Source organism: Puntigrus tetrazona, chromosome 6 (assembly GCF_018831695.1).
Source record: "Puntigrus tetrazona isolate hp1 chromosome 6, ASM1883169v1, whole genome shotgun sequence".
NCBI lineage: Eukaryota > Metazoa > Chordata > Actinopteri > Cypriniformes > Cyprinidae > Puntigrus > Puntigrus tetrazona.
Genome location: NC_056704.1, coordinates 2,813,054 through 2,839,769, shown reverse-complemented (window position 1 = coordinate 2,839,769; position 26,716 = coordinate 2,813,054). Strand labels below are relative to the sequence as shown.

Genomic DNA, 26,716 nt, shown 5'->3' with positions numbered 1-26,716 from the left:
ATATTTAATAAACATATCCACTTTTTCTAAAATAAATGTGTCGCTTTAAAGGTGCCTCTATTTTTATCTTTTATCTTTTAACCGTAATCTGCAAGCAAACTGTCAGATAATTGTATGAATCCACTATGAAGTTACTGTCAGATCAAATTCAAATCAATTAGTTTCTACAAACTTATCAAACTCCTGAACCATTAGCATTCCATACAATCCAGCCATATTCTTTACATCTGTAAACTGTTTAATATTACTGCCACCTGTTGGACGAAAAATGCTTTCTACAGAAACAAAGAGATCCATCAATCCATTGATTAATATTAGTCCAACAGTCCAATGTCAAATAACCTGATACAATAATACTATTCTATTATCTATCAATAATTAAGGGATTACTACATTAATTTTTGACACTGATTCTTCTGGATTCTACCATTATAAAAAAAGGTAAGGTTCTCTTTAGTATATTGTATATTGTCACTGTACTTTTAACACCAAAATAAATTATTTTTCCTTTGCATTATTATTATGTACATTGCCATCCTCCATTGTAATAAACATAATGTTATTTCAAATATTTGGTGTTAGCAAAAATCACAGTGAATCAACAAACAAAATTCTTAAAATCTATCATTGTAAAATTATTTAAAAAATTGGAACACCTATAAAACTATATTCCTCAGAGTTGCTGTTTCATAATAAAATATTTCCAGCCAACTGTTATGGCTAGCTGCTTACACAATGTTCCTCGCTGAGGCGCTGTATGGATGTGTGGTGGGGTGGGAGGAGGAGCCTGAGCCTGAATGGCTCCGCCTGTGGAACGAGAGAGGGCTACAGCGGCGGTTTTTCCAGTCCAACGTGGGTGCTGACCTGAGACGGACTCAGACTGAGTCTATGATTCTGAGCTCTGGACTCGCACTCTTCTGCTGACGCTTTTGTAGCTAAGAGAAGACGGAAAAGACATTTACAGTTTGTCTAAGCAGCATGGGAAGACGAACACGAAAGATGAAGCCACTGAGTAAATCTATCCTCTAAGATAGTATCTTTGTATCATGATTTACATAATTTGAATTAGCATTCATTGCACAGCTGTTTAAAGTCCACTTATTTTTAAAATGAAAATACTTTTTTTTTTTGTGAATGTACAAAACTTTGGATTCAATAATAATTAGAATGAAGTGAAGTAAACGGTAAATCTGTTTCGCAGTGCATTCATGACTGCAATATTAAATTTAAATATGGTAATGTATACCATTTGTAAAAAAAAAAAAAAAACTTTTAAAATTAAACATTAAAATAAGGTAGAAAAAATGTCTGGTGTTAGCATGTTGCTAAGCTAACAACTCATGTATTCCATTTTGAGTGTTTGTGTGCTGCATTACTGTACATTTAGCCACTGTAACGTCCTGCTGGAAAAACTTAAAGGGGTTTTGGCTACATTTCCAGCCTGCCACGCTGCATGTTGTTAAGCTAACAACTGATGCAAAAACACATTAAAGTCATATTAAATCATTTAAATTAAAGCATTCAGTTGTAACCAAATTATGCACATTTTAAGTTGCATAACAACTTTATTCAGTGCAGCTTGTATGGCGGTATCATTTCTTGCCTGCTGGTTAAAACCGTCATTGTGTCAGGACTCTATGATGCCTAAATGGGCAATTCTCTTGGTTTCAGAGCAAGACTATAAAGTGTTCAAGAAGATGCCATCACAGTGTAGTGTATGTGCACTCACAGTCGCAGCAGTAGAGAAGAGAGTACAACTGATACAGACGAAGCTGCCATCGCAGCAGAGCCCATCCACGGCTGGAGTACCAGCCCAAACGGCATAAACACACCTGAAAATCAGCACACCCTATATATAATAAAATGCAAACAGTACTTTCGCTCATGTCAGACAATACTAGTAACAATTATGTTTACCTGCTGCAATAGGGATGCCGAGCAAGTTGTAAATGAGAGCAAACACAAAGTTTATCCGGATTCTCTGCACCGTCTTTTTAGACAACTCTGATACTGGCCACCACATCCAGCAAATCATTCTACATCAAACAAAAACACAGAATCAAATTGTTGTTATTTAAAGAAATCTCAGCTTTTTTTCCTGATAAATAAACCGACTTACACGTATAGACAATATCCGCTGCTTCGATAGCTACATCTGTGCCTGCCTCCGATGGCAATGCCCAGATCAGCATGGGCAAGAGCGGCGAATCATTGACCCCATCGCCCACCATTGCAACTTTCAGACCTCGTTCCTGCAATTCCTGGACTTTTGCCACTTTATGGGACGGCAAGACTTCCGCAAACACCTTTCTTATGCCCACCTGTATAACGAAACAGTGTACAAAAGCACAAATGCAAACTGGATGTCAGAACTGCATTGCTTTGCCATTAGTAACTTTTGTTTAAATTTACTAGGAAAGAAAGAGCCATGGTCAAGAATGTATCAATTTTTTACACAAAAAAATCATTTTCAAACCAAGCCGATTTTAAGGGGCCAACAAGGCAAATTAACGTGACCAACTTTAATGAAATTCACTAGGAAAATCCGATTTGCCTTTGGATGAAATTCCTGGAATATTAAAATAACACGGTTTGCCAAGCGACAGAAATGTATGGTCACAGTAGTAAAATATTGCATGCAAAAATTATTGACTGCTAATAGAAAAGTCACTCTTAATTTAATCAGCATTTTGAGGGTCATTGTGATGAATTTAAAGGACCGGCTTGAACGTGAAATCGTTTTCACCTTACGTGTGAAATTATTTGAGTTGTGATATGATACCATTTTATATGGCGCTAGGCAAAATGCAAATGTGCATGTGCTATATGCACGTGCGTGCACCTGTGTGGCGATGGCCCGAGCTGTGTGCGCCTGTTGTCTCCGGTGATCATGAAGACCTCTATTCCCATACTGCTCAGCGTGTGAACAGCTAGAGCCGACTCAAGCCTTCACTGTGTCTGCTACAGCTAACATAGCACACAGCACACCTGAGATACAGACAGAAAGACAGACAACAGGTAGGATAAATGGAGATCTTGACCTTTTGAAATAAAAGCTTCACATAATAGTGTGACAAATAATTACAAAACTAAATTAAGACATTATACTAACATTATATGCAGAAAAAGTATGATTGATGTTGATGCTGTTATGCTGTATCTACCTTTTAAAAATAGGATGCACTAGAACTGGCAAAACCTTTTATGTGCCTTTTAGACAAAACGTAACATACCATCGATGGCCACAAGTATGGCCGTCTGTCCTTAGTCTCATGGCTGCTCATGGCATCGCTCACGCCAGCTGTGACCTCCAAACCGCTCTCATCATCCACTGTCTGTTCCCGATCAAAACAGAGTATGCAGGGATCTCTGGAAATACACATACATAAATCTGTACCGTATCTCTTTCCTCTTTTAATTAATTCAAGAAATCCGATCCTGAGTAAAGGGGACATATCATGAAAACACAATTTCCTGGCTTCTTTTTGGAATCAGTATTAAATAAATATTCAGGAGTTTAAGTTAGTGAATGAATTATTTATTTTATATAAAACAGTAATATGTGTTGAAAACAATAAAATGCTTCAAATATTAGAAAAGGTCTCTTTAAAGAAAAAAGCTCTTATACAGAGTAATACACAAAACTCACACTAGGAGGCAACAAAAACACACATTTACCTTACCTGACCCTGAACCTGTGTCTATGTCAGCCACCAGGCTGCTCTCATCTGTGGTGGCTCCTTGGAGGGTGACAAGAAGTGGTGTTTGCTTTGCATGGGATGTGTTTGTTTCTTGTGTCTTTGGGCCAGTTCTGCAGCAGATCCTCAATGTTGGAGACTTTTACAGCTGATTCCACAGCCAGGAACAGCCTGGAAGTCATGGCAGTAGCCCAGAGTTTCTGTTCCCAACTCCTACAGAGAGACAGATTTAGAAGACAGACAAACCCATTTAGAAACCTCCTTCAACACCTAAGAGCAGCTTTTTTTTATCTAAACAGATGGTTTAATCAGAATTGACTGGAAGAGTTTAGTATGTACGGCACATAATGCCCAGAGGCTGCATCATATGAAACTGTGCTGAAGTTTGTAAAGTTTGTTGTGTTTTTCCAAACCTCTTTGCAATGCTTGGCCACAGCCATGCTCCCCAGCGGGTGCTCACTGCTGGCCTCAGCGGTGCCCACCACAGCCAGAACCTTCCGAAGAGGAAGCCTTGCTCGGTCCCACAGGACCAGAACTCTGGTCACCAAGTGCACACCATTAGTGATGGTGCCTGTCTTATCAAAACATAACAGCCCCAACCTGCAGGAACAGCAGGGAAGAGAGTCAAATTACAACAGACTGTCCAGTAAATCCTGAAAGAATCTGAACATTTTTGCCTGCACTATATTCATAACGGCATCACATCACTCTCTGTATGTGGCTACAAATACATTGGATGGTAAATAGAATATAGCATTTTGTAAAATATACATTTTTAAAAAGTGTATTGTATGATACTATGATTTTTGTGCTCCAGGGTTATTAATTTAACTAAAACTGAAACTTTAAAATTATACTAACTCAGAGTAGACTGTTAGTGTAGGTTTTGGGTTAATAAGTTGACATATAATTGTAAAGTTTCTGATAGTCAGTATTTTGTGGACAATCCATATAAAGCAGTCTACTAATACTCTAATGACTGTTAGTCAACAGCAGATAAAATATGATGTACTAAAATAACGAATAATAACTAAAACTGAAATGAAAATTAATAAAAATGACAAAAACATTCAACATAATTACTACTTACTGAACATGACCATTAAATATTTAATATATATTATGCTCACCAATTCTGCATATGATCAAAACAGTCTGAAATATGACATTGAAATCTTTTGTATTTTGAAATATTTAAAAATGTCATTTATTTCTGTGATGGCTGAATTTTCCTCACCCATTATTTCTAGCCTTCAATATCACATGATCCTTCAGAAAGAGAACAGCTACTTAATTCTTTATGGAATCGATGATACATTTTTTCCAAAGATGTTTTGATGAAAGCACTTTATTTGTATACAGTATAAAGTATACATTTCTTAAAAAAAACCTAAACCGTAAACTTTTAAACAGCAGTGTAACTACAGAAGATGCATTGTACATATTCAGCAACATTTCTACAGATCCCACTACAGCTTGATGTCTGCCTAATAAATACAGATTTAAAAGAAGGACTAATAATCATGCATTACCTTGTGGGCCATCTCCAGAGGTTCTCCTCCCTTGATGAGAATGCCATTCTGAGCGCCCACCCCTGTGCCCACCATAACAGCGGTGGGGGTCGCCAGACCCAGAGAGAGCAGGGGCATGCTATGGACAGAACCGTGATGGAGGCCTGAACGCAGCGAACGATCACCTCTGTTCGGGATGTTTTGGTCATATCCCTGTGAAGATCATACTTAGTTTAAGGACACTTCCTGTTTAGTTTTGTTTTTACACAGATCTGTCTGTAAAAAGGTTGCATTTACACATAGTTCATGAATTACCGTAACTCACAGGAAAATACTTTGCCACAACTTCAAAGTCCAAAAAGCCAGTGATAAGCCATGCAACCACTGTCAGCACGGAGATGACCACTATGAATGGAACGAAATATCCACTCAGTTTGTCAGCTAGCTGCTGAATCGGTGCCTGCATAGAGAAGAGGACAGTTACTACGCAATTCTAACGCTGCATAATAATAGCTTTTAATCAAAAAGTAGAGGAGATACATGAATATGTATGGTCAAATTAACATGTGGCTGGATGTTATTAATTAAATGTTTTGCTCTCTTCTGTTTTCACATAGTTCTGAAACAACTTATCATACAAAGCCTTTTATTTATTTGCGTTGCAATTTAGTGCATTAAATACAAAAGCCTATTTAGATGAATTAATATTTGAATAAATGAATAAAATAAACGAATAAATATTTTAATACTTTAGCAAACGTAGGAGAATGAAACTGAAAAGTAAAAGTAAACTTTGTATGCTTGTGCATGTATGTAAAAACGTATGATTTTTCTATCAACTGCTTTCTCCAAAACTGTTCTGAAGAATAAACAAACTCGCCCATATATCTTGGATGTTCGTAAATGTTATCTTTTTCTAGGTGAACTGCTCCTTTAAGGGTGTTCACGCTTACGCTTCACTTTTTGCAAAATACTAAAGTTACAACACAAATAATTATCTAAATCTTCATCTCTTTAATCTACTTATTTCTTTAATTAAATCTCAACCTTTGATATGATGACAACCCTTTTTAAATGAATTCTTAGCTTTCAATCAACTCTGCAGGTTCTCACGACCCCTGCTCTAGAAGGTATGTTTGTGCTCATGGCTTACCTTTGATGTCTGGGCCTCTTCCACTAGTTTGACTATCTGACTGAGCGTGGTCTCTGCCCCTACATGTGTGGCCTCCACTAGCAGAGCTCCATGAGCGCTAATAGAGCCTGCAATCACACAACTGCCTGCTTTCTTAATGACCGGCATCGGCTCCTGCAATGACGAATAGACTTTTAGTTAGGATTTCAGATTCGTATCCATCAGGCAGCTTTGTACCTTTGGGCCAACAGAATGCCAGTGTAACTAATGAACATGATCGATCGCTAGGAAAAAGCAGAACAAGGTAAAGAGAAGGTGAAGCCAAAAATCATACATTGAAATGAAGCAGGCACAGCACTCACTCTAAATGAAAACTGTATTCTTCAACAAAGACGAATTGCAAATAAGGATTCATTTTTACTCCTTTCCTATCCGCTTAATGTGCACACTGTGCCTTTAAATGAAAACCAACATGACGTATTGCAGCAAGAAAAATCACTGGGAAAACCCAAAGTATGTACTATGACACTGTTTACAAGTGTAGTGATGTTTAACATCCTAAACCACACAAACCCTCGCTGACTGAGTCAAAGCCTTACCGGTGATAAGGGACTCATCTGCCATAGATGTGCCTTCAATGACCTTGCCGTCAACGGGGAACTTTCCCCCTGGTGCCACCTTCACCACGTCGCCTCTCTGTACCAGCTCCACAGAAACCTGCTCTTCTCTGACACATGACAGCAAACTGACAGTTAAGTCTTATAAGCCTTGAGCAACACAGCACACACATCAATCAACACCCTTCTGAGGTTCTACTAGATCTAATGAAATTCATTTATGCCAAGGGTGCTCAATCCTGCTGCTTTTGAGAGCCGAACTCTATTGCAGAGGTCAACAACTGAAGTACCATCCATTTGTGTTGACAGTTGTTCAATTGAACCAACTGAATCTTTCTCACACTTACAGCACTGTTCTGTGTTCTTCACACTCTTAACAATTATTTGTACGTGAGGAAGTACATTTAATAAACTTATATTCCATCATACTGCATATGAAGTATGCATATTCTATTTGTGGCTGTTGCTTTGCAAAATTTACTGCTGTAAAAATTGATTAAGTTTTAAAAAAAGTATACATTAATAAATAAATTGTAACAAATATGGAAAAGACAACTTATATATTTAGAGATGAATACGTAATTTTTGATAGAGTAAAATATGGTTAAGTTGTTTATAGAAGACAAAATTAAAAAGGTGATATTGTATATTAATGTAAAATACTGAGCAGATTTTTGTTGTATGTCTTCTTTGTTATGTGAAAGGTTTTATGTATATTGTTAAAATTACAAAAATGTCTCAAATTGCCAGTAAATTCTGTAATTTATTACAATTACTATTTAATAATATCAATAAAATGTTTGGATTATTCAGTAAGATTGTTTAAATGATTATCATTCAATTAATTAAAAGTGATTAACAGTTATTATTAATAACATTAATAATAATTCATTAATTATTATAGTTTCTCTAGCACAAGATATTGAAATCGGTTATAATATTTCACAGTATTATGGTCTTCCCACTGTATTTTTAGCAAATAAATGCAGCCTTGGTGAAAAGAGACTTCTTCCAAACATATTAAAACTTTTTCCTTTGTGTAAAAAAACATTTTCGTCTTTGCTTTAATTTTATATATAAATAAATGTAAATGTTTATATTTTATAAATAAAATACATTTTGAATCTTTAAAATGCAATACTTAAATCTTGTTTTGATAATAATTAAAATTGCTTTAAGGGATTTTTTTTGTCCCTAATACCTGGCAGATGTCATTGAAATGAGTGTCCTGGGAAATCATGGCTGTCTCGGTGACAGCCTTCTGTAAACAGAAAAAGGAGTCGGGAGAAGCAGGGCTCATTTTGTCAGAAATGCTCTCTGCCTGTCAATCATTTTGTGCGTTCCTAGGTTTGCTGGTGTGCCCTTGGAGGATGTGGTTTTGGAGAGAGAAACTTATCACAGGAGTTAAGGTGTTCATTTCTATAAGATGATAACAATGATGTGATGAAACATGAAGGCTGTTTTCAAAATATCATGAAATTAAAAAATGGAACATCGTGTCAAACAGCATCTAATTCACTGTTGAACTTATTGAGCACCCTTGAAAAACACTCAAATAGCTAGCTTCTAACTAAAAGCTTATATAATGAAATCTGCACAGAATAAAGTAAACCTGATGATGGTGTTGTCTCTGCCCAGGGACACTATAGTAGCATCTGTGGCCTGAAGTGACATCAGTTTAGCCAGAGCCTCAGATGTTTTACTCTGCGAGGACAAAATAAAAAAACAAAAAATCATGTCATCCAGGCAAGATTTAAGTCCACAGTCCGACCTTATGACCTTTTTGTTCACTGAGACTGCTGCATTTTTAATTAAACTCAAATGTTTGTTGCCAGTTTGTTGTACAGTAACAGTAGGGCCTATGATCAGTTTTCAGATAAACACCCACTTTAATGGCGTGCAGAATATACTTAATGTATTTTAGCTACTACATTTTTAATACAACGCTCATGTGCATACTGAAACTATACCATAAAATGTATGTATTATCAAAACACAAGTTGCTGGATACTTATTGGCTGTTCTTGTTACTGATTAAACCAAAGACAGCTCTGAGCAGCTTGAGGAAGCTCCTCAGACCTACGAAGAGCAATTCATTATTTTAGCATTTTTATAACATAATGACAGCTCTGTCACATGAAGCATGTAAGTGAAAGCATGACAGAGAGATTACAGCACCAGACACACAACAGTAAACATATGGTCATAAACACTGCTTCTGCTGTATTAAATAAGTATTTCTCGGTATAATGATGTACACTAGCCCTGTGATATATTGCCTTTATCAGCTTGCTAATAAATTAGACTATAGTAAATATCAGGATAAATGGACATTAAAATATGTAAATGTTTCATTCTAACATCTAAATTAAGTCTTTAAGAACCATTAGTACTGCCATTTCAGTGTTTTTCATGTTCTTTTACCTTAGCAACGTGTTCCAGCCAACGTCCTAAAGCGATGAACACAAAAAGCATCGGAGGAGTGTCAAAAAAACGTCAAGGGACTCTGTTTGGCTCCTTCAATCATGGCTACGATCAGTACTATAAATGAATACACGTATGCAATGGTGGTTGCTAAGACTATGAGCACATCCATGTTGGCTACACCATGTCTTAGCGAACGAACGGTACGCTTTGTAATGAAAGTACCGCCACCTAGAAACTGAATGAGAATAAAGGAAAACCAGAAAAAAAGAAAATACTATATTATCGGTTTATTCGTTGGTCATTCAAACTATTATGTATGGCATTAATGTATTAACTATTACACAGTAAAACATTACTAATATAAAGTAGCATCAGGAATGAATCTAAATCACTAAATATATTGAACTATTGAGTCATTTAATCATTTACTTGAGGAATCAAGTAAATCATTTTTCATCGTGGAATCATTTTTTGCTGGCAAAAGTTAATAAAACTTATTTCAGATTACAATTCAATTAAATGCTATTCTTTCAAGGTTCTTGAAAAAAACGTATCATGATTTCTGAAAAGATTTTTTGCAATTTTGCATGAGAACCTTCTATGTCCACATAAAATGGGCAATAATTAAAGAATGAGACTTCTTCAGAATTCTTCGGTAACCTGAAGTAGAAATACCTGAACTGGTGTGCAAAGCAGGAAGAAGGCCAAGTTAATGATGGAGAGACCAGGTAGGATGTTCTGGTCCACAGGCATGGAACCGCCATGTTCCTTGTGCTGACTGTCCATCACCATCATGTAGATCATCAGACCCATCACTGGGATCCCAAACACCAGGCTGAACAGAAACGAATGCTTCCATCTGAAGATACAAACCAGTTTACACTATAATTATAGCAATACAAACCCACTCACTGATGCATAAACACACAGAAGTGCGTGAAGTTAAATCTGAAAAAGATACTTGCTGTCGAATTTCCTCTTGGTGGTCCAGTGTGTTGTTCAGTCCCTCATTTTTTATTAAAGACACACCAAAACCCAAACCCTAGAGAACAGACAAATCAAATGAACAAATAAGAATATAACCAATAACAGTTCAAACCTAATTAAACCACATCCTTCTTAAGCATATCAATATAATCGTACTCGATAATTCGGACGATATCTCTAGAGCCAATCAAATCCGGGTCAAACTTCACATGAGCTTTGTTTGTCGCCAAAGCAACAGAGGCTTCCAGTATTCCCTTTGTCCTTGTAAGTTTGCTTTCGATGTTATGGACACAGGAAGCACATGTCATACCGGTGACCTGACGAAATATCTGTGTCAAGACTGAAATCCACAAGACTGAAACAAACTCATCAAACCATTCTTTTGTTGAATTCTACATTAGGCCTCTCATAAGGATTTCCATTTCATATCTCTTCCGCTGGGGAAGAGGGCAAAAAAGAAGACAAAGTAACTTTTTTTTTTTTTACGTTGGTCTTATTCCAATACATAAAAAAGGCATGGCCTTATGTAGAGATCATGGTATCCTCTAAATACAGGCAGCATTAAGCATTTTTCTTCTTTAAAAATAGCATTTTTAACACAGGTACTGGGAAAAGAGAATCAGTCAGATATGGGAATTTGGCAGATATAAAGGAGACAAAAAACTCATGGACTTCTAGCTCTTCCACATAATTTAGGTTTAATTTTTGTATTATTGTTTAATTATAAAGATAAGATAATAACATGTCACCTAATAAAATGCCTAAAGACATGAAAAACATTTTTTTTGTTGTTGTTTTTGCGGAAACACCCAAAGATGCACCCAGACACTCACAGAAAGATCTACACACACCGTCCTGGACTGCATTCTCTTCCATCACTGACGCACCAAACCCTAAGTGAGAGATGAGCTGGACGATCTGTGTTGGTTCCAAAAGCCCTGGATCATACTTCACCTCTGCTTTACCAGCCATTAGAGCGACAAATACTGATTTAATACCTAGACACTACACAAACACATTAAAACCAAACCACTGCTCTTCTTACATATATGTCATTTGATTAAAAATGCTTGATAGCTACTTTAAAAAGCACGCAATCCTGAATGCCATTTTACCTTTTGTGTTTCAACAGATTTTTCTCAATGTTGGCCACACACAGGATGCACAGGTCATCCCTGTCACATGAACGGAAACATTTGCGTGTCTCTCTGTCCTCTGAGCCATGGGGGAGTTGTCTTTGGTGATTTCGACTGCTGAAGATTTGGATGTGTGGCTTTGTTTCAGAACACTTGATATTTGACTGCTGGATGAAACGTCATAAACTCCAGAATCTTTAAAAGAGAAAAAATTTGAAGACATTTAGTGCCGAACATAACTGATGAATGCATTCATAAAATTAGCTATTTCTTTTATTACAGTATTTATATTTTTAGCTTCATGATTAGTTAGGATCACAGTTAAAAATTATGAACATTTAGAAGAGAGAGAGAGAGAGAGAGAGAGCAGCCTGCCTAAAGTCTCTTTAATCCGATTAACTCTCCCACTTTCCCTTTAAAGGTTGCCATGTCTGGGTTTTGAGTCATTCAAGAACACTTCGTGTTATTCTAGAATGGCAACTTGTCTGGTAACCAAGGAAACCATTGTTCTGGATAGATTTTGCTGGCAGAGGAGAAGCCACTGTCTAGACAAGATAAAGATTTTGCCAATTTTATGATATTCACTTGGTTTTAAAGTCAGCAAAAGATTAAAGCCCTGGTTTTAAAGTAGGACATCTCTAAATTACACAATTAGTAAAATGAAAATACATATAAGCCAATGTTTCAAAAAGTTTCAATATAGCTACTTGCTATTTACTAAACAGTAAGCTTTATGTGTTCATTTATCAGAGTATCGGTTTCATGTGGTCTCTGCAAGAAAGATGATCTTTACTGTGTGAGGTATGTATACTGATACAACCTTGATCCAGCCACGCTTCAAATCCCATGTCCTCAATTGTCGCCCGCAGTTCTTCTGGACAAGTCAAGCTGGAGTCAAATGTTACAATTCCTTCTTTTCCTGTAAGTAAACCTTTATGGCACATACTCGGCTCTCTGGGACACCATTCCCTCTATGGCTTGAACGCATGAGTTGCATGTCATTCCATCTATTCTGATGGTGACAATATGGGGATTTAAACTAGAATTCCAACCAGGAATGGAAACCCTAAAATTCCCTGGAGGAATCTCCTCTAAGAGCCCTTTAACTGTGTCCAGGGTAAGCAGCGATGGGTCGAACCTAAGGTCCACACTTCCTTTTTCCAATGAAACGAATACAGAGTTGACACCTACCACTGCCGACAAAGTTTCAGTTATGTTCTTCACACATGACCATAATGCATCCCTTCTACGCTTAACGTTACCTCAGACCAGTCAGCCACCGAAGGATGCAGTTGACTTTGCAAGGCCAGAAGCTTAAGCATCAAACCCCATATCCTCGATATGTTTTCTCAAAACCTCTGGTGTTACCATTGCAGGGTTAAACTTCAAAGAGGCTTCTTTATCGCTCAGAGACACCTGGACACCAACGACACCTTCAAGACTTCCAATCCGCTCTTCAATAGATCGGACACATGATTGACAGGTCATTCCCTGCACCTGGATCTTCACCTCGCTCTCCTTGACTGCTAATTGGGGGCCCAAATTGAGCTTCAGTCCATTGTGGACATCTGATTCGTAGGCAAGATTATCAAAAGCTTGTTTTTCAGGCGCCCTAGTTTTCCGGTGGACTTCCATTTTCCTAAACAAATAGAAAAAAATGAGCATAACATCACAAGAAATTTGTGAAATATTATGTATATTAACTTCGTTGTATTAACATATGCTCCTACCTTCAATGCATTTTAATCATTTATTGTTAGTGAAACTCACTCAAGGGGAACCCAATAAATTTGCTCTGAATATGAGGCACTGCAGTGCACTTGCTAATCACACACACAAGTAGTAGCAGAAAATGTTCCCATTAACGCAGCATCAAAGAGCAGATTAGCAAAGGTTGTCCCACTGAACAATCACAAGACTTGGAATGTACTCCTGTTATTTTACCTCTAATGTTTAGACCACTTACTATCTCCTATGCACTTCACGCTTCACTGTGGATCGAATATCACAAAGTTTCACAGTGGCAATTATTGCTGTCATTCATTTTTACTTGCTATATGGATTTATATCAATGTCATTGATGTCATGAATTTGACATCTCACCTTCTAAAGGATATAGATTTAAAACCCAGATTATAACTTGACATTACATATAAACAACAAAAATTATACATTGATGTTCAAAAATTTTGTAATCAGAAGTTGCTTATGCTTAACAATCTGCATGTATTTGATATAGTACAGAAAAACTGTCATATTGTGATATATATATATATATATATATATATATATATATATATATATTTTTTTTTTTTTTTTTTTTTTTTTTTTTTATCAGACATTATTCCAGGCTTCAGTGTCACATGATCCTTCAAAAATCATTGTAATATGCAGATGTATTAGCTATATATATATATATATATATATATATATATATATATATATATATATATATATATATATATATATATATATATATATATAATTTTTATTATTTTTTTTGGGACATGTGATACATTCTTAGGTTAATAAAATAGCATTTATTCAAAATGTAAATAATTTCTAGCAATATGAGTATTTACCATCACTTTATATACGAGGAAAAAAAAAGAACAAGAAGATACTTCTGAGAAAATATTTTTGTCTAATGAAATTCATGAAATGTGTTGCTTAAGTGTCCACATTTCCTAGCAACTATATTGTACACAGTATAGATATGATACAGACAGATAAAATGAATGTATTGCGAAGACGATTTCTTTCTGGACCTCCTGTTCAAATTGCTCTGAATAAAACTAACCTTCTGTTCCTTGGTTCCATCTTTACTATTTGGTGAGAAGGAGCACACGCACTGAGGTTTGCAGTCTTCCATGCAGAGCTGCTCCCGCTGACTGGCCCATTATCAGGCGACTTTGAGATCAACTTGGCAAGATTACTGAAAGGACCGCGTTTACTCATTGTACAGGTGTCCCACTAGACTCAACTCTAGAGTTTAGATTACCCTTCCTTAACCAACAACCGAAAACAAAAAAACTAGTTCGTGGCACATCGCTGGAGGCGAGTGGGAGGACGGTCCGCGCGCATTTAAAGCTCCGCAGGTTTTGCGCCCGCGTGTCATCGCTCATCTGCCCGCAGCTGTGGATTTTGCACTCGTCACTGCCGGGCAAACTTTTTCGCGTCACATTTTCTGTCAATGATTAAACTGAATGATGTTACCGAGCGCAAAACCTAAACAAATAAAGGCTATAAATCAGTTCCGAGCAAAGCGCACCAGATATATGTTTCCAGTTTCCAGTGTTAATCAATCTCAGTCAGGCTTCGAAAAAAACAAAAAAACGGCATGCACTGTAGGGACCTCCCAATGGGCCAAACGAGAACAACCACTTGAAACTAAATAGACTGATTAAAATAAAAAAAAAATCTGTAGAGATAGGCTAAGATTTAGGCCTACCTTTTTATAAATATAAAAAGCAAACTTACTTTTTTCTTTCTTTCCAACAGATAGCGTGTTATTATAAAGTAGGTATAGGTGTAATAGTGATAATCTGGATCAATATGAAAATAAGATAGTTTTGAATTATTATGTTGCCATAAATAGGCCTAACTTTCAAAGTATACAGTAGTCAACATTTGAAGTGGATCAAAAAAGTTGATAAAAGTCGTCCTAAAACAAGAGCAGTTATTGTTTTTGATCCACTACTGTATACTTAATTAAATAAGTAAAAGTCTCATTTTGAATCTGCGAACAGAAACAGTGCAGACGTATGAATTTAGATTGTGATTAAATCAGATGTGTTATATAGTAGCTATCATTCCCAACAAATCTATTTCATACAAGTTATAGGAATAAATTAGATGGGCATGTATTTTGCAGGTCTTTCATTTGCCAGCCAATGTTTTTGGCCCTTGGTCTTGTTTTTCTATTTACAAAATGGGCTTTTCACCCCAAATTCTATACATTCTTCTCCGGTGAATTATGATTGTCACGATTATAACAGTTTATGATCACAAAACTGAGAATAATAATCTTTTATTATTATGTATTAATAGGTCTATCCATTCGATTCACATTTGTTACGCCGAATCTGCATCCATACATTTGTTAAACGTCAGATAAAATGACCTAAGAATTATCCTTTAGACAAAATACATGTGTTTGGAAAGTTGCTGTTTAGTTTTTGAAGACAAATTAAATCAAGCTGTAATGCTGTTGGCAGCGAGTTAATAGCAGCAAAGCGACACTGTAAAAATGAGTAGAAAAATAGCGCCAAACACCCTAGAATAAGCCAAAAACAATTTAGACATGATACAGGTGTAGTTGTGTCACGAAGGAACGGTCTGAGGCGTGCATGGATCCATGTGCAGGCTTTTATTAAACGAAGGCATGGTCATAACAGGCAGGCGCCGAACAGGGCTAACAGATATATAGGAGGCGAGGCAATAACAAAATCCAGAGACAGGCGGAGGTCAGGTCAGGCGGCAAACGATCAGAGAAACAGTAAACAGACAGGGTCAAAACCAGGAAAACAAAGACTAAGGAAAACTCGAGAACCAACAATAGAACAGGCGAAACAATGCAACCTGCAGGTGAGTGGCTTGCTACAGTTTTTATAGTCCTGGAACAGGAAGTAGCAGCAGAGGAAGTGATCGCAGATCACCCAGGGGAATCAAGAGCTCCTCTGCTGGCTTGGTGACATAGCCCCCTCCTAGGAGCGACTCCTGGCGCTCCATAAAACAAACAAAAACACTGTGAGCTTGGGAGGGGTTCCGGGAGGGGGTCAGCAAACGGAGTCCAGGGAGGAAGAGACGGAGGGAGGAGCCAGGAGAAGACAGGAGTCCGGAGCGGGAGGTGATCCAGAGCCCAGCTATGGTGGTCAACAGTGGAGCCGACGGAGGGAGGAGCCATGGAAGAGGAACAGCCATCGACTTCCATGGCGCCCGACCGATGGCGGCGGAGCAGGTGGCGGAGGAGACTGAAGCGGAGGTGGAGAGCCGAAGAGCCAAGGTGACGTTGAGGCGCTGGAGGTCTAGGCGACGCCACAGGCTTCGCAACTGATGCGGAGACGGGGGACGAGAAGGACGCTGCGGAGCCAGAGCGACAGAGGACTGAGGTGGAGCCGGGGGAAGGGAGGAGCCTGACAGAGCCGGAGGGATGGAGGGATGAGGCGGCTGGAGGAGGAATCCTGAGGCGACGGATGGTCGACGACCACCAAGGCGTAGCCGGAGAGACGATGGAGCCTGGTGGAGCTGGTGGATTGACGGAGCATGGTGGAGCGGAGGGAGCTAGGAGCCTGGCGGAAGCCGACGGGTCTGGCTGCCGAGGTGTGGAGTCCGGGGCTCGGAGGCGGGACGATGAAGTGAGGATCCTTCACCCACGGCGCGATGGAGACTGGCAGACCCGTGGCGAGCTCCAGGTGGAGGACAGAGGATGAGTGCAGGGGCTGCTGGGATCCATCGTCGACGTGTGGCAAGGTGGGAGGGTGGGATAACTTGAGGCGGCGACGAGGCGCGGGCAGGGACGGGCGCACGCAGGCGCGGGCAGTGGACGGGCGCACGAGGCGCTGGCAGTGACGGGGCGACGAGGCGCCGGGCAGTGGGACGGCGCGACGAGGCGCGGGCAGTGACGCGAGCGACGAGGCGCCGGGCAGTGGACGGGCGCACGAGGCGCGGGCAGTGACGGGCGCGAGCGCGGGCGCTGGCAGGGACGGCGCACGAGGCGCCGGCAGGGACGGCGCGACGAGGCGCGGGCAGTGGCGCGCAGGCGCCGGCAGCGCGGGCGGCAGGACGGGCGCACGCAGCGCGCCGTGGGCGTGGGACGCGGCGACAGTGGCGCTGGGCAGGGACGCGCGCACGAGGCGCTGGCAGGGAGCGGGCGCGAGGCGCGGGCAGTGGACGGGCGCCTGGCGCGGGCAGGACGGCGAAGCGACGAGCGCGGGCAGTGGGCGGGGCGCACGCAGGCGCCGGGCAGTGGACGGGCGACACGCGGCGCGCGGGCAGGGGCGGGGCGCATTTGGCGCCGAGGCAGTGGGCGAGGCGCACGAGGCGCCGGCAGTGGACGGGCGCGCAGGCGCCGGGCAGTGGACGGGCGCCGCGAGGCGCCGGGCAGTGGACGGCGCCACGAGGCGCGTGGCAGTGACGGCGCGACGCAGGCGCCGGGCGGGCAGTGGACGGAGCGCACGAGCGCGGGCAGCACTGGAGGCTCTGCACGGAGGCGCCGCACTGGGCACTGGAGGCTCTGCACGAGGCGCGGCACTGGAGGCTCTGCACGAGGCGCTGGCACTGGAGGCTCTGCACGGCGGCGCGGGCACTGGAGGCTCTGCACGAGGCGCGGGCACTGGAGGCTCTGCACGAGGCGCCGGGCACTGGAGGCTCTGCACGAGGCGCTGGCACTGGGCAGGCGGCAGCCATCTTGGGAAGCGGCGCTGGGCAGGCGGCAGCCATCTTGGGAAGCGGCTCTGGGGCAGGCGGCAGCCATCTTGGGAAGCGGCTCTGGGCAGGCGGCAGCCATCTTGGGAAGCGGCTCTGGGCAGGCGGCAGCCATCTTGGGAAGCGGCTCTGGGCAGGCGGCAGCCATCTTGGGAAGCGGCTCTGGGCAGGCGGCAGCCATCTTGGGAAGCGGCTCTGGGCAGGCGGCAGCCATCTTGGGAAGCGGCTCACTGGCGGGTGGCAGCATCGCATCTGGGCAGGCGGCAGCCATCTTGGGAAGCGGCTCTGGGCAGGCGGCAGCCATCTTGGGAAGCGGCTCTGGGCAGGCGGCAGCCATCTTGGGAAGCGGCTCTGGGGCAGGCGGCGGCCATCTTGGGAAGCGGCTCTGGGCAGGCGGCGGCCATCTTGGGAAGCGGTTCTGGGTGGGCAGGCGGCGGCCATCTTGGGAAGCGGCTCTGGGCAGGCGGCGGCCATCTTGGGCGGCTCTGGCAGGCGGCGCCATCTTGGGCAGCGCGCAGGCGGCGACCATCTTGGGGAAGCGGCTCTGGGCAGGCGGCGACCATCTTGGGCAGCTCGGGAAGGCGGCCATCTTGGGCAGCGGCTCGGGAAGGCAGCCATCTTGGGAATAAATGCAGTGTCTTCTTCCTCCATAATACCCAACGTGAGCTGACCTCACAGTCACTAAACCAAACTCAATAAAGTGTGCAAGTGATTCACGTGGACCTCTTGAACAAGTTGTGTTTTGAGTGGCTGATTTATTCCTCGTGAAAATTCAATTAGCAAACAGTCCGTAAATCGAAATCAGAAGTAAGCCAGGTCCAGAAATTCCTGAGTATAATCTCAAGTGATCGGGTGCCCTGCTTGAGGGTTAGCAAAGACATTGCAAGGTGCATACCTGGCCATGGTTCGGGTGAAAACCGCTGGATCCTGGTGTGAGGTTGCATTCTGTCACGAAGGAACGGTCTGAGGCGTATGGATCCATGTGCAGGCTTTTATTAAACGAAGGCATGGTCATAACAGGCAGGCGCGTCGAACAGGGCTAACAGATATATAGGAGGCGAGGCAATAACAAAATCCAGAGACAGGCGGAGGTCAGGTCAGAAGTGGCAAACGATCAGAGAAACAGTAAACAGACAGGGTCAAAACCAGGAAAACAAAGACTAAGGAAAACTCAAGAACCAACAATAGAACAGGCGAAAACAATGCAACCTGCAGGTGAGTGGCTTGCTACAGTTTTTATAGTCCTGGAACAGAAGTAGCAGCAGAGGAAGTGATCGGAGATCACCCAGGGGTAAGAGCTCCTCTGCTGGCTTGGTGACAGTAGTATTGGTGTTTCCTACACTAGAGCGCATGCGTGCAGAACATGAACTACTCACTGAAGAGCTGGACAACATTATTCACAGCATTAAGAAGGTCAATTAAAGTCTACAAGTAACTCATTAATTTCTTTCATAATTCATTAAGTTCATCGAGTTCTTTTAGGCTATGATGTGAAACAGATACGCCACATGGCGTGTTTATGAATATGGTAATCTACAGTGTTAAACACCATGCTATTATAATCTGATACCATGGTGATTTCCATGGTGAACTCTGACACATTTGCAGAAGCCAACAGTGTTTTCAGTCTTAAGGAAGAGGTCGTCCTTTTTAAATCTAGAAATGAAATATTTAAATCTTAAGAATCTTACCTTACCCATCAGGAGGATCTTCATATATATTGCCTTCAGAGAAGCACATGCTGCTTTCTTTCAATAAACAGCCTGGTCCTCTCACATCACAGTCACATGACTGTCATGAACTTTCAATTATCTTTAATTACCAATGACATCAGCGTCCACAGAAAACACTTACAAAAATGCTTTTACCTCAAGGAAAGGAATATAATTATCCAGTCATTTTTTTTTTTTTAGAGATATACTGAATATAAGCGTTCAAGGTTAATGACACACGTCACTCACCCCCAGAACTGCCTTGCTATGTCTTAGAAAATCTGCTGAGAGCAAAATGTTTTGCATGTCTGGCAAGGCTAAAAGTCAAATAGCGTTTAGACACTTTCATTTAACACTCCTCAATGTCCTAAGTTGGTCTGTTAATGGCCACCCATGTCTGCATTTGTTTTTCATTCAGATGGCATGTAATGATTCAGAGAGAACTGTTTGCCAAGTCCCATCCCATCCACTTTAGCAGATCATGAATTTGTTTGAATAAAGAAAGAAACGAATTCTTCCTCAGACGTGGTTTATTTAATCTACCCACATATCATACACAAGGTATTCACAATACAATTTATAATATTAATAAATTAATGATCATAAAACTATTTCTCTCCAGATGCACGATAAACATAAAAATAAACTTTAAATATTTTGGCATCTTCAAAAGGACAATCTTCTGTCATCATTTAGTCACCATACATTAGGGCTGCACAATTAATTTTCTAACTGCAGTTACAATTATGGATGCCATGTTCAAATAGGCAATTAATAATTTAAAGTTCACTTATGTTATTCTATGTGCTTAAGATGTGTTTTTTTATTTGGGTAAAGGGTTTTTCCATTGTTTTAATTATAAATTTAGTATAACATTATAATAACATTTATTTAATTTTTTTTTATTTAAGGAATAAACCAATTCAATGTATAATTGACATTTGAGGCATAATACTATAGAGCTGCTACTACTACTGAAAGTGTTTTAGCTTATGTTCATGTAAAAATATGGCATGCAGTTGCTTCTAACCATCGTATAAACAGTGTAATTTGTGGTAGTCACAATTAATCTTCGCAATTACAATTTCAAGGAATAATCCACAATTATGATTTTTGTCATAATCAGTATGCAGCCCTACCATACATCGTAGCATTCCAGTTTCCTTAGTCAGATAAACAAAAAATATCTGTGACACCATAAATGCAAGTTGACAGGACCCTCAGCAGTAATCATTGGATGAATCAATGGCCTTATTAAAGGAAACAATAGGTGTGTGAGAAAAATATGCTTATATATTACATTTCTTAAACTATAAACCATCACTTCAGGCAAATATGAGTTCACATCTTATGTAATCATTATGTAAGAGCTTTGCAAAACTCACTCGAAAAGTGATGTGGACTGTCACTTCTGTGAGTCTGTGATAATGTTCACAGCACGCCGACAGTTGGTCGGAAGCGAAGTCTGAAGTTTAAAAAGATTGATTCATCAACTTTTTTGTTTGTATAACCGTTGTGTTTGGGGGTTTTTTTGCATGATTTTTGAAGCATCAACTTTGAGGGACCTATCCATTTGCATTATATGGACTCAAAAATTTTCTGTTTGCGTTTCACAGACGAAAGAAAGTTGTATACATTTGGGATGCCACAAGGGTAAGTAAATGATGACAGATCTGTCAAATTTACATAGTGGTTCTTCCTATTTTAGTGTAAAGTAATTATCTACAGCATGTATTTTACAAATCTTGTACAAAATACACATAAAGTTGTGATTTGAGTCCAAAGAAATATGGTTGTAAAACTTTATTGCTGTTCGCCCAGTTTAAAGCATCTGTCTCCTAGCCGTAGGTCGTATGATCTGCTGACTGTGCTGTGCTGCACAGGTGGAAACATATTAAAATAAAAGACTTCATTTTTCAAGCTTTTACACCTACAAAGAGACGGTCTCTAAGGTCCGTTGATGTGAACCATAATTAAAAACCCTCTGGAGTCTCACAAATGGCTCACTACCTCTTCCCTTTCCTGCTTGTTTTGTGTGTTTCTAGAGTTTGACCTGTCTGTGTTGGAGAAGCTCCCAGACCGGCTGCCCTCTGCCCTCCTCTTTAATGAGTTCTCCACCTTCAGGGAAGACCAGAGGAGCTGTACGCCAGAGGAGGGATGGTGTTGACCAGTATCAGCTGTAGAGGCCTCTTCTCCTCACGGTAGCGACAGCGCATGTACCGCAAAGGCGGCACGGTAAGTCTTATTGAAGAGCGTGTAGATGAAAGGGTTGACCGCCCGATGACAGATAGCCCACCCAAACGAACACATTCATCAGTCCCCACTAAATCTTTCATCACACGCCGAACCGCACACCACCGCCATCACATTAGTCACAAAAACGGACACCACATGATCACAAAGAGTAGGAAGACCACGCCAAGCACTTTAGATGCCTTCTGCTCATTGCTGATGGACTGCATGGAGCGACGGCCAGATCCTCTGGAAGCCCCGTCACGGCAGAGAGATGAACGTGAGAAAAGACGCTCCGAGGACAGAGAGCCTCGGGGTAGGAGTCCAATAGTGGAAGACCATTTTGGCCGCACTATGAGTTGGTCCAGGCACAAAGTCGCTTCGCTTTGAAGAGCACTGATGGTGAGAATGTAGGTGATGACCATGATGATGAGCGGGATGAAGAACGCCACAAAGAGCCAATCAGAACGAAATTGTTGTCTGTCAGTTGGCAGCTTTCATTCCGAAGACTTTGGTGTGATCGTGGCAGGCCGAGGACTGGGACAGGCATGGAGATAACTTGAGTCAGATGGAGACAAAATGAGAATGAGAAGATCGCTTGGAGCTATGGTTTGGCATACCAGTGCTAACAGATGCAGTCTCGGTTGTTTAGCATTTCAGAATTGAGCTGGAAAGCAATTTCCTCTTACATTTAGAACTTACCTACAGAGATGGTCCAGGCTGCTGTAATTTTGACACGGGCTCTGGTCAGAGAGTTCGAGCGGCTGTGGTGGATGGGGTTACGAATGGCGATGTATCGGTCCAGAGAGATGGCGCACAGGTGCATGATGGAGGCGGTGGAGAAGAGGACATCTAGGTAGATCCAGATCGGACACAGGGCCCAAGGAAGAGGCCAGGTGTAACCTAACATGTTAAAGACACAAAAAATATCACTTTCTGGACAAGCATGTACTTGTGAATTGTTGGTCACAGAGTGTATTAAATATTTATAGTTATATATATGCTACATTTAAAATACAGCTCCAAAATATAAAATATTTCTAGGTTATAGCATGGAGTAATGTAAGCAAAAGAAAAGTATTTAGCATTCAGTTATTTTTATGGATAGTTCACTTTGAAAGTAAAACTTGAAGTTTATCAGCTTACCCAAAGGGCATCTAAGGTGTCTTTTTTTCTTAATTAGATCCAATTTTGAATTTCTAAGTCAAACTATTGTAGTCTGTCAGTCATGCAATGGTTGGTATGGGGAACTTTCTCCATGAGAGGATAAAAACAGGCACAGATATGCACACATATGTCCAAATTAAACCTTGTGTGCTCTGGGCGTAGTCTCACGCAAGTAGAAGTGTTACCTTTCACTGTGAATATCTAAACATATACATGTACAGGACGTCACGATGGAAGACGATTTTGATACATCAATGTTGCAAAGTGAACCATCCCTTTAAATTGTGTTATTATTATATTAGTAATATTAGTAGTGACAGGAACAGCAGAAAAATCTCAACTAGTTGTTATAAAAATGTGTGTTATGGCATCAATCATATTTTGGAATGTAATACATCGTTAATTTAAACTTTCAAATATTTTTCTGCTTCTTTAGTTTTCGTTATCATCAATAATCATTTTCTTGATACCAGTAGACAAAACAATGTTGTAATTCAAAAGCTTCAGCCTTTTGCTTTGCTGACTTTCAAAGAAGAGCGCTATGTCTCAGTATTTGATTCCTTTGGGTATGGACCTAAAAGAATGTGAGATGAGAGAGTAGACGATTTTCAGGTGAAGATGCAGACAGTGGTAATCATCAGCAGCACCTTCACACTCATTGGTGTGCTTCGAACTGTAAAGTCATAGAATCTCCCAGAATTCCCACAACAGGTTCAGCTAAAATAGAGCGCTGTTTCTTAGTGCCTGGAGCAAAACCCTGTTTCACGCAGGCTATATAAATTAGTCTTACTTGGTTACATAATAACATTACATCATAGATGTGGGAATAACATGTTTCAGGGAGCATAAGATGATACCAGCTGTGAATTAGTTGCGGTCAATCAAAATGAGTTCGTGTTAGCATGTTTGATTTAAAAACAATGTGTTATGCTTTAGGCAGACTTTGTTTTGTCTAGGTTTACATAGACAGTGCTGATCTCTAATCGACAAACTCCACCAACAAAAAGAAGAAAGAAGGAGAATAAATAATTTAGTTCTATGTTATCATAAATCTATCTGTACATCATTTAGTGAAGGCCAGCTGTCATAACGCCAATACCACATACATCTGATAGGAAGATGAACCAGAAGTGGCATGTTTTATTCTCCTTGGTCAAACTATTCAGGACATCAAATAGGAAGCATAACAATTTTTGCTGCACAAACACACCAAAGCACAGCATCGTTACTGCATAATTAATTCCTCATCAAAGCGCTGGAAGGAGTAGGAAGAGGATTTCTCTCCCCATGCGTGAATACAAGCAGGCTAATTTAGGACACACCAGACGGCCCAACACACACTCATTATGCACAGAAATAAATCACCTTCCAGCAAAATGTATGGAGGCCTAATTATTGTTCTAAAGAGAAATGCATCATTTTCCAGGGATACAAATGTTACAACACAAGAAAGTTTGCAGTTTACACTTTGACCGAAAAAAAATTCACCGGCGCGCCTGATGAGTGCTGATTCAGTAAAAGAGCTCAAATAAAAATCCTGTGCATGACCCCAGACACAAATGTAAAGGAATTTTCTGGCTTCAGAAATTCATGTCTATAAACAGCATCTATTAAACCAACATCTGGTACAGTGTTAACAACCATAGACAATAGCACGAAAATTATTATCTGTAGTAATAAATAGCAGTTTCTGATTATGGCTAAAATAATTAGGGTTTGTCCTCGGTTTGTAAAAACAAAGAAAAATTGTATTTACAATAAAACACTTACAATGAAAGGCAATGGTTCAAGGCAAATGTGCAGTAAATAAAATACAAGTGTACTATCTGAAATAAAGTTATTGGAACCAGGGGCTTTTAACTTTTTATTATAAAATGTTTAAAATACAAAGTAGTTAATTATATATTAAATATATAAAGATATATAAACGTAATATATAATTTGACTGCATATAATTAATTTTGGTACATTTTTATTTGGTTAAAATAGATTAATTTTAAAACTAAAAGCAAAACAATACGCTACACAAAAGTTACACAGAACTTTAACAGCCCTAAAGAACACCGTCTTGTTGCCAATAATTTCCTGTTGATGATTCTCATTGTAAACAGTCATGTTATCTTTGTTCGTATCATGTGTATGTTTTACTGGCTTATCAAACCAAGATGGGAGTTAAAAGACTACAAGTTAGCATTACTTTAGAGGCTTTCGCATCTCAGCGTAGTTCTAGGAACTCAATTGTAGGAACTGGCCAGCATTCATTCCTTACAATAATACAAAAACAGTGATTATCGTTGTACAAAAAGTTCGCTATATTAATGCTCGCATGGGTTAAGGCTAGAAAGGATACATATGGTAGCGACAGTACATCAGTACAACATCATTTTGTCACATTGTACTGCAATAATTACTATTTTTGCATTATTGTAAGGGGTCGATTTAGGGCTGGGGTAGGTGTAGACATTAATAAAACACAATCTAATGGGTAGAAAATTACATTTATCGTTAGCTACATTTATTGTTTTAGCTGTATACCTTCTAGCCATGCCTAGTAGCCGCTGTATCCCTTCTTAACTTTAACCCTGAAAGCGCTGTCATTATTCATTGCATTAACAAACGACAACTACCGGTAAATGGAAGATGTCATGTTTGGAGCTGTTTTTGTTTTGTGTCATGGGTTTCATGATAATTTATACAATTAAAAGAGTATGAAAATCTGACAGCATCTCTTATGACGACTTGTACATCGAGGCTGAGAAAAGTACACAATGCTGCAGATAACAGGAAAATGCTGCTATTGGCATTTTCAGTGTTTGTGTAGGAAACACTTCTACATGGGTTTTTAAAAATGGTGGGTATGTTTAAATGCACTTGGCCAATCAGCACACACTTACGTCACTGGTAGTTTCTAGAACTGTTTTAGAACGTACTCTAAAGTAGGAGCTGCAAACTGAGTTCCTTCAACTAAGACTGCTAGTTGCTAGCTCCTGGGGTGCTAACACAGCAAAAAGCGTGAACTTCCAGCCAGTAATTCTAGGAACTATGAAAAGGCTCCTCCAGTACAAAAAACCCAATTAGAATATATGATATTCTTTTTTGAAGCTATACAAAGAAAACTATGTATTTTAATAGTTATTTTGGTGATATGCCTCTCCTCATAGATTTCCATTGTGCATTGCTGTACATTTACTGCATGTGTGATGAATACAATGTAAAATGTAAAAATGCAAAGAAACTCACCATAGAGGATCGTCACCATGGCTACTGGCATTACAAAGGATACCCAGAAGCATGTCTGTAATGGCTAAAGACCTCAAGAAGTAATTAGTTGCATTCTGTAACTTCCTCTCCAAGCTCACCGCCATGATGACCAGGATGTTACCCGTCACCGTGATGATTATGACCAGAGAAATCAAAAGTGCCACCCAGTTCTTCTGGACGTGCTCAGAGGTCAAAGGATCTGACCCGCTCCTGTCTTCACTACCATTGCAATCCATAGAGTTGTTCAGAACTACATTACCCAGAGACACCTTCTGCTCCATGAGCCAGTGTTCGCTGCTTTTGTCTTTGAAATCTCCGCCCGATATCCCGGAGGACCTGAGTTCAGCATTCGTCCCATTCAGGGCCATTAACAGACCGTTTTTTCAAGCGCAACATCAATTAATTTGCAG

The 26,716-nt window shown here is 40.4% G+C and overlaps 2 pseudogenes; both read right to left on the bottom strand.

Annotated features, from left to right (window-relative positions):
• Positions 1-1,644: 1,644 nt before the first annotated feature.
• Positions 1,645-14,609, bottom strand: LOC122347456 (annotated as a pseudogene).
• A 7,157-nt stretch (positions 14,610-21,766) lies between these two features.
• LOC122347455 lies at positions 21,767-26,496 on the bottom strand (annotated as a pseudogene).
• Positions 26,497-26,716: the final 220 nt, after the last annotated feature.